Source organism: Vigna angularis, chromosome 8, assembly GCF_016808095.1.
Source record: "Vigna angularis cultivar LongXiaoDou No.4 chromosome 8, ASM1680809v1, whole genome shotgun sequence".
Lineage (NCBI taxonomy): Eukaryota > Viridiplantae > Streptophyta > Magnoliopsida > Fabales > Fabaceae > Vigna > Vigna angularis.
Window position 1 is genome coordinate 894,586 of NC_068977.1, and position 9,693 is coordinate 904,278.

The following is a 9,693-nucleotide window of genomic DNA, read 5'->3' on the forward strand; positions in this document are numbered from 1 at the left end:
GAGAAAATAATTTATTTATGTTCTCTGCTTTTGGACAGAATTAGGGCTTTAATAAGCTCTGACCTAAACCCTAATTTTAGAAAACCCTAAAGCAATTTGAGCCTAATTTGGGCTCTAATATAAGGTCTACAAGCCTAATTAAAAAATAGGCAAATCCTACCGGTTCATTTACCACAAAATCTGGTTCAATTTGTAACATCCCAAAATATAGTAATTACCATAATCAGAATTAATTACATTAAGTAAATAAAACAGTGCAGTCTTACAAAAAGAAACCGAACGAGCGTTAAAAGTCGAGCGGCATAAAGATACAGAAATAACGAACGCTAAAATGTACAAGAGTTTAAGGACGAGCGGCTTTACAAAACTATAGCCGAACGTCTGCAAAATAATCATAACACAACTAAACTACACGGGCGAGCGCTCTAAGGCTCGACTTTAACTTCAACGTCTAACAGAGTCGCGTCCTCCAAATGTTCTTCTTCTAGCACTTCTTCAAGGGACGCACCACCATCTGCTCACATCCACACGGATGATCATTGCAAAGACAAGACGAACGTACATGGACAACGACAACACAAGGAAACGACACAGGGTAAGCTTAAGTAATTTAAATTCATACTACAACATTTATATTCAAATAAAACACATAACTTCAATACATATAACATCATCCAAAACATAAATGTATATAATGCTAGACCGACCGTCCGGACTGTATGAATCTGTGTAGTTACAAGCGTCCTTGCACCCGAGTGGTGTAGTAACTGGGATACACCAAACAGCTGCCACTCGAGGTCAGTCCGTTCTTACGTCGCCCATGTTAACTTATGGACTAAGGACCTCCTGCCGTTCCCACGCATGACATACTTCCTCTACATGAAGATAGTATTCACGGAACATCAGGATGGACAGCGAGTCTTAACTCATCCACAGTCATACTTTACCAAATTTAATATCCAATATATATAAATCAGAGTCGTTCCTCCTTGGAACGCTCGTTCAAATACCATCATCATAACTTCACTTCTTATATTGTTCGCACACCTTAACTCTTCCTTTTATTTACATTTTCATTCTGTGTTCCACTTTCATAAAAAGGCGAACGTTCAACCCTCTTTACAACAAGGACAAACGTGAGGAACGAGACCGAAGAATTTACCCCGTCCCAAAACAGAATAGGACCGACTATCAGATAGATGAACGACCTATATTAACAAGGTTGCTCGACACATATGGACAACTTGGATTAAGAAGGGTGCTCGACACGGTCGGTCGACCCAGATGGACGACCTATATTAAGAAGGGTGCTCGACACTGTAGGTCGACACAGATGGATGATCTGTATTAACAAGGTTATTCGACACTATCGGTCGACACAGATGGATGATCTGTATTAACAAAGGTACTCGACACTGTCGGTCGATACAAATGGATGACCTGTATTAACAAGGTATTTCGACACTATCGGTCGACACAGATGGATGATCTGTATTAACAAAGGTACTCGACACTGTCGATCGATACAGATGGATGATCTGTATTAACAAAGGTATTCGACACTATCGGTCGACACAGACAGATGATCTGTATTATCAAGGACTTTTCCAGAAAAGAGTGAGAGCGCTTGGTGTAAGACCGAGCACTGTCCAATACGATTACTATGTGTAAGATCGACACTGCTCATTATTAGCTCTAAGTAAAAGACCTACATAGCTCATACTCGACCAGAATCCTTCCCAAATGAAAGTATTCCAATTCAAGGAAGTTTACTGGAACATCAAACGGTCAAGAACCGTTTAATGTCGGACGTACGTTATCATAGGGAAGTTTATAATCAAATTTCACTTACATTCACTCATTTCTAAGCATGTATACGACATATTCGCACGACTCAACCATAACATATATTTCAACCGACATATATCTTATTCATTCAGCACAGCAATGTTCGATCATGCATATTCAACCAGCATACATCTCATACATTCAGTTCATATCAGGTTTACATACAACATACAGGTATAAATTAAATTACTAAGCTTCCCTTACCTGGATAACAGTGTACTCCCGAAATGCAAGGTTTGGTTCGACCTCTAACAGCGTTCTACCCTCAGGTTTCGCTCAACAACTTTCACTTAATCTAAAACACCAGAAATCAGAAACGACTCAGACCTATAACCCATGCATGCAACTAAATTTTAGTTTGCATGTACTACAGAACAAACGTTCAGATCAACGTCCAGAGTCGAGTGACTTATCGGTTACAGAACTAGGATCTGTTCGGTTCGGATTGAAGCTCACGTCTCCAGGAACGTTTCTACGGTTCTGAAACGTGATCGGAGAAGAAGATGATGAGTTACAGAAGAAAGGAGGTGAACTGGTTCTAGAGAGAAGTTAGAGAAGATGAAGAGTTGAGGTTGCTGAGGAAGAAGATGAGTGGTACAGGTGAGTGGAAGGGTTTTTCGAAAACTCATTTTGTTCAATCCACGTTCGTGCGGACGAACGTCTTCCGATCCGACACCTGCACACTCACTCTGACTTCAGAACCTTCCAACGTGACAAGTGGCGCTCGTGCATGCAGCGATGAGTGCGTTTTTAATGCACTGAACGTGTGACGAGACGCATTTAAGGAAGCTGACAAGTGACTCAGCAACACAATAAGTACAGATTTGACATGTTAATTACGTTTAAAATTTCGGGATCTCACATTCCACCTATCTACAAAAATTTTCGACCTCGAAAATTAAGGACTCACCCGAAAATAGACTAGGGTACAAGTCCTTCATGGCGCTCTCCACTTCCCACGTTGAATCACCAGTCTTAGCGTCCCACACCATCTTCACCAAACGAACTTCCTTGCCTTTGTAGTACTTGGTGCGGCTATCTTCTATACGGACTGGATGTAATTCCAACGTTCGGTCTGGACGAAGTTGAATGTCTTCCAACTCCAATACATGTGATGGATTCGCTATATATTTCCGAAGTTGAGAGACGTGGAAAACGGGGTGAAGGTTGGATAGCTGGGGCGACAATGCAAGCTCGTACGCTACTGGTCCGATCTTCCTCAGGATCTGGTACGGCCCAATGAATTTGGGAGACAGCTTCTTTGGGCGAACGGCTCGTCCTACACCAGTGACTGGATTGAGTCGAAGGAACACATGATCTCCTGCAGCGAACTCCAACGGTCTTCTCCTTTTATCAGCGTACGACTTCTGCCTGCTCATGGACGTCTTCAACCTCTCCTGGATTTGCTTGACTTTCTCGGTCGTTTGCTGGATAAGCTCAGGTCCAGTCAGCACGTGCTCTCCTTCCTTGAACCAACAAAGTGGCGTTCGGCATTTCCTCCCATAGAGTGCTTCGAACGGTGCCATTCCAATGCTCGCCTGGAAACTGTTGTTATACGTGAACTCCACTAGCGGCAGGATCTCATCCCATGCGCCTAAGTGATCTAGGACGCACGTCCTCAGCAAATCTTCTAACGTCTGGATGGTCCGTTCAGACTGACCGTCCGTCTGAGGGTGATATGCCGAACTCATTTGCAACTTACTACCGAGCTCGCTTTGAAGTGACTGCCAAAACCGCGAAGTGAACCTTGTGTCTCGATCGGAAATGATGCTCGACGGTACTCCATGTAGACGAACGATCTCTTGGATATACAACTTGGCTAGGTTGGTCATCGACATCTTCAAGTTAACTGCTAGGAAGTGTGCGCTCTTCGTTAATCTGTCCACGATTACCCAGATTGAATCATGATTTCTGACCGTGCGTGGTAGATGAGTCACGAAATCCATGGATATGCTATCCCACTTCCATTCGGGAATTTCCAACTGTTGAAGTAAACCGCCAGGTCTTTGATACTCCGCCTTCGCTCGTTGACAGGTTAGACATGATGCCACAAAACGAGCGACATCACCCTTCATTCCAGGCTACCAAAACGATTTCCGGAGGTCTTGATACATCTTAGTCATGCCAGGGTGCATGCTAAGACGGCTGTGATGAGCTTCCTCCAAGATGATTCGTTTCAGTTCGCCATCGTTAGGAACGCACGTTCTTCCCTGGTAACGCAACATGCCGTCCGTTCCCGTATTGAACCACTTAGCTCGATCCGTACCGAGCGCGCTTAAGATCTTCACCAGCTCTTCATCCTCACGTTGCTTCATTCTGATCCGGTCGAACACATTGCTAGATATTCTAAGGTTACAGCACTTGATGCTGTTCGGTTCTAACTCAAACTGTAACCTTAGATCTCTGAAACTTTCCACCAAGCTCAGCTCGCGCACCATCATGGACGACACATGCACCACTTTCCTGCTTAGAGCGTCCGCTACTACGTTCGCCTTTCCAGGGTGATACAGTAGCTCGAAGTCATAATCCTTCAAGAACTCGAGCCACCTCCTCTGCCTCATATTCAGCTCCTTCTGATCAAAGAGATACCTGAGACTCTTGTGATCACTGAAGACTTGGAACGTGGATCCATACAAGAAATGCCTCCAAATCTTCAGCGCAAAAACGACCGCTGCCAACTCCAGGTCGTGCGTTGGGTAATTCCTCTCGTGAATCCTCAACTGTCGAGACGCGTAAGCTACCGCTCGCTTCTCTTGCATCAAAACACAACCCAGACCTTGATGAGAAGCGTCGCAATAAACTTCAAACGGTTTAGACGTGTCCGGAATAACTAACACTGGACCGCTCGTCAATCTCACCTTCAACTCCTGAAAACTGGCCTCACAACGATCGGTCCATGCGAACGGCTGATCTTTACGAGTCAACTGAGTTAGCGGTGCTACTATCTTAGCAAAACCTTCAATGAAACGTCTGTAGTAGCCCGCCAGTCCAACAAAACTACACACTTCCGTGACCGAACGCGGACTCTCCCAATCTAGTACCGCTTGCACTTTCGCTGGATCTACAGAGATGCCTCCAGCCGACACCACATGACCCAAAAACTGAATCTCCTTCATCCAGAATTCACACTTAGACAACTTGGCATATAACTCCTTCTCCCGCAACACTCCAAGTACAAGTCTAAGGTGCTCTTCATGCTCGTCTTCGGTCTTGGAATAGATGAGAATATCATCTATGAAGACGACCACAAACTTATCCAAATAGGGCCTGAATATGCGGTTCATGTACTCCATGAACACGGCTGGAGCGTTCGTCACTCCAAAAGGCATCACCACATATTCATAATGCCCATATCGAGACCTGAACGCTGTCTTCTGGATGTCGTCTTCCTTGACCCTGATTTGATGATATCCGGATCTCAAATCAATCTTTGAGAACACAGCAGCCCCATGTAACTGATCCAACAAGTCATCAATCCTAGGTAACGGGTATTTGTTCTTGATGGTCAGCTTATTTAATTGTCTGTAGTCTATACATAACCGAGAGCTGCCATCCTTCTTCCTTACTAACAGCACGGGCGCTCCCCAAGGTGACACGCTCGGCCTAATGAACTTCTTCTCTATCAATTCTTCAATCTGCTCCTTGAGTTCAGCTAACTCCGCAGGCGACATTCTATATGGCTGAACCGAGATGGGAGCCGCTGTCGTCACCAAATCAATGGTGAACTCCACTTCACGCTGAGGGGGAAGTCCTGGGATCTCCTCCGGAAAAACGTCCGCGAACTCGTCCACAACCGATCGTCCATTACCGTCTCTAGTGGACGATCGTCTTTCTACCACTCCTCTGGATTCCTGATCCTCTTGAGTCACAATCAGGAAACAGCTGGCGCCTTCCATAATGTCTTCCTTCAGCTGACCGAGCGTCACTGAAAGAACTTCTTCTTCTTCACCAGGGAAAATCAACTCCTTCGCTCCACAATCAATAAGAATGTGATTGGCAGCCAACCAATCCATCCCTAAGATCACCTCCAAACCTTGAAGAGGTAAGCAGATGAGGCTAACCTTAAACTTACGTCCCTCCACTTCTATAGGACACTTGACGCACATAGTGGACGTCCTAACCTCACCAGCTGCTGGGGTAGACACCACCAGATCAAACTGCATCTCGCTCACTTCTAATCCCAGCTTTTCAACACACGCCTTCGAGATGAAGGAGTGCGTTGCCCCCGAGTCATACAAAGCACAGCATGATTTACCAAACAGCATGCATTCACCAACAATAAGGTTACCTGAGCTTGCTGCCTCAGCGCTCGTTATAGCATACACTCGCCCACTAGCTTGGGCTCGTCCTCCTCTCGACTGATTTCTTCCAGCATTGGGTGGCCTCATCACCGCACGCCCACTCATATTACACTCATGATCCGAGTGCCCATTCCTTCCGCAACGGTTGCAGTGCTTTCCTCCCACCAGCTGAGGGCATGAAGACCTATAATGTGGCCCTCCACACCGGTAGCAAACCACACTTCCCTGTCCAGACGGTCCGACAGGAACCACTGCTTGGGATCCGCTCGTCTGAGAAGACTGATTTGGACGAGCGTAAGGAGGTCTCCTCTGGACAGTACCTCCCCTGGACACTATCGGTCCCCGACTCACTTGCTGCTGCTTCTTTTGTCGTTCCGCTTCTGCCATGTTCCTCTCCAAGACTTTAGCTCTCTCAACCATAGCAGGGAACGTCCGGATATACAAACTGGAAATCAGTACTTTCAAGTCACTCCGCAATCCGTTCTCGAATTTTCTACATTGCCACACTTCACTCGTGGCCATAGTATTGAATCTGACGAGGTGCTTGAACTTATTGGTGTACTCGGAAATAGACATACCCCCTTGCACCAGTTGTAGAAATTCCACTTCCTTTGCAAACCGAACGCTGTCCGGAAAATACTCTTCATAAAACTTAGCTCTAAACACTTCCCAAGTGACCGGCTGTTGTGCGTCCGCTAGTATAGCTCTCGCGCTCGTCCACCAATGACTCGCTTCTCCCGTCAACAAATATTCTGCGTACGCCAATCTATTCTCATCTGGACATCTCTTGGCATTGAAGATCTTCTCTATATCCCTTAACCACTGATCCGCTTCGTCTGGAAGACCTTTCCCACTGAACTTAGCCGAATGGTGTTGGAGGAAACTCTCCAAGCTCCACTCAGCAGTAGGCGGGGCAGCGTTGGAAGAAGACGCTCCCGCAGTGTGCCTGGTTGCTGCTAGAATCTCCATCAACTGCCTTTGCGTTGTTTCAGAGTTGGCACGCGAAGCTTCCAAACTCTGCATGGCACTCTGATTTTGTTGCATCAGAGTGGCATTTTGTTCCATCAGCGTCGTGTTTTGTTGCTGTAAACGTTCGATCACCGTCTCCAACAACCTAGCGTTGTTGGACGCATCAGGTTCAGTAGGTTGAGGTGGAGGAGGGAGTCTAGGCGCCATTCGTTCTCTGGACACAGAGGAAAACGAACGTTAGTAATGTGCAAAGAGTTAAAACAATAACTCATTAAACACATAATAAGCACACAGCAAAAGCACAATGCACTCATAACCTACAGCGTCCTTTAATAGAACAAAACTGCTCTGATACCACTAATGTAACATCCCAAAATATAGTAATTACCATAATCAGAATTAATTACATTAAGTAAATAAAACAGTGCAGTCTTACAAAAAGAAACCGAACGAGCGTTAAAAGTCGAACGGCATAAAGATACAGAAATAACGAACGCTAAAATGTACAAGAGTTTAAGGACGAGCGGCTTTACAAAACTATAGCCGAACGTCTGCAAAATAATCATAACACAACTAAACTACACGGGCGAGCGCTCTAAGGCTCGACTTTAACTTCAACGTCTAACAGAGTCGCGTCCTCCAAATGTTCTTCTTCTAGCACTTCTTCAAGGGACGCACCACCATCTGCTCACATCCACACGGATGATCATTGCAAAGACAAGACGAACGTACATGGACAACGACAACACAAGGAAATGACACAGGGTAAGCTTAAGTAATTTAAATTCATACTACAACATTTATATTCAAATAAAACACATAACTTCAATACATATAACATCATCCAAAACATAAATGTATATAATGCTAGACCGACCGTCCGGACTGTATGAATCTGTGTAGTTACAAGCGTCCTTGCACCCGAGTGGTGTAGTAACTGGGATACACCAAACAGCTGCCACTCGAGGTCAGTCCGTTCTTACGTCGCCCATGTTAACTTATGGACTAAGGACCTCCTGCCGTTCCCACGCATGACATACTTCCTCTACATGAAGATAGTATTCACGGAACATCAGGATGGACAGCGAGTCTTAACTCATCCACAGTCATACTTTACCAAATTTAATATCCAATATATATAAATCAGAGTCGTTCCTCCTTGGAACGCTCGTTCAAATACCATCATCATAACTTCACTTCTTATATTGTTCGCACACCTTAACTCTTCCTTTTATTTACATTTTCATTCTGTGTTCCACTTTCATAAAAAGGCGAACGTTCAACCCTCTTTACAACAAGGACAAACGTGAGGAACGAGACCGAAGAATTTACCCCGTCCCAAAACAGAATAGGACCGACTATCAGATAGATGAACGACCTATATTAACAAGGTTGCTCGACACATATGGACAACTTGGATTAAGAAGGGTGCTCGACACGGTCGGTCGACCCAGATGGACGACCTATATTAAGAAGGGTGCTCGACATTGTAGGTCGACACAGATGGATGATCTGTATTAACAAGGTTATTCGACACTATCGGTCGACATAGATGGATGATCTGTATTAACAAAGGTACTCGACACTGTCGGTCAATACAGATGGATGACCTGTATTAACAAGGTATTTCGACACTATCAGTCGACACAGATGGATGATCTGTATTAATAAAAGTACTCGACACTGTCGATCGATACAGATGGATGATCTGTATTAACAAAGGTATTCGACACTATCGGTCGACACAGACAGATGATCTGTATTATCAAGGACTTTTCCAGAAAAGAGTGAGAGCGCTTGGTGTAAGACCGAGCACTGTCCAATACGATTACTATGTGTAAGATCGACACTGCTCATTATTAGCTCTAAGTAAAAGACCTACATAGCTCATACTCGACCAGAATCCTTCCCAAATGAAAGTATTCCAATTCAAGGAAGTTTACTGGAACATCAAACGGTCAAGAACCGTTTAATGTCGGACGTACGTTATCATAGGGAAGTTTATAATCAAATTTCACTTACATTCACTCATTTCTAAGCATGTATACGACATATTCGCACGACTCAACCATAACATATATTTCAACCGACATATATCTTATTCATTCAGCACAGCAATGTTCGATCATGCATATTCAACCAGCATACATCTCATACATTCAGTTCATATTAGGTTTACATACAACATACAGGTATAAATTAAATTACTAAGCTTCCCTTACCTGGATAACAGTGTACTCCCGAAATGCAAGGTTTGGTTCGACCTCTAACAGCGTTCTACCCTCAGGTTTCGCTCAACAACTTTCACTTAATCTAAAACACCAGAAATCAGAAACGACTCAGACCTATAACCCATGCATGCAACTAAATTTTAGTTTGCATGTACTACAGAACAAACGTTCAGATCAACGTCCAGAGTCGAGTGACTTACCGGTTACAGAACTAGGATCTGTTCGGTTCGGATTGAAGCTCACGTCTCCAGGAACGTTTCTACGGTTCTGAAACGTGATCGGAGAAGAAGATGATGAGTTACAGAAGAAAGGAGGTGAACTGGTTCTAGAGAGAAGTTAGAGAA